Below are 631 nucleotides of genomic sequence, written 5' to 3' on the forward strand. Positions count from 1 at the left end.
AATGGCAGATGGACAGCAGAGAAGCCAGGGGACACGCTTCTCTGAGTCACACCAACTTTCACTTGAGCAACTGGGGCATTTTTAAAGCCCAAAGCAAGAGACAGAACTACTTACTGCGCTCAGCTTTAAGGGTTTTTTTTCCTTTTAGGAAGACACGTGCATACCAGGAACATGAATGAAAAGGTTCTGCTCACAGCTTTGCCTTGACATTGCCTGAGCTGAAAGTCTTTCGGGTTTAAGTCAACATGAGTCAGACATCAGGCAAAAAGAATGGCTCCCACAGCCCCAGATGAGGAATCGGTGCCCGTTATACAACCGCTTCTGCTCTCGGGGATGCCAGGAGTCCAGGCAGAGACAAAAGAGCTTTTCTAGATCGACGCAGCTTCTGCAGAAACCAGAATCTGGGGTAGTTTAGAGATCCCGCAATTACAAGGCTTTTGTTCTCCAATGGAACAATTTAGCTGCAACGTGAGGGTGGAACCCTCTGCTGGGAGGAGAGGGGAAAGAGCTGGGGGGGTTCAGCCTGGGGCAGAGAAGGCTCCAGGGAGACCTTAGTGCAGCCTGTCAGTGCTGCAAGGGGCTGTCAGAAAGCTGGGGAGGGGCTGTTGTGCAGGGGGTGGGAGGGCAGGAC

The sequence above is a fragment of the Buceros rhinoceros genome, unplaced genomic scaffold (assembly GCF_000710305.1).
Source record: "Buceros rhinoceros silvestris isolate BGI_N320 unplaced genomic scaffold, ASM71030v1 scaffold17865, whole genome shotgun sequence".
NCBI classification, from domain to species: Eukaryota; Metazoa; Chordata; class Aves; order Bucerotiformes; family Bucerotidae; genus Buceros; species Buceros rhinoceros.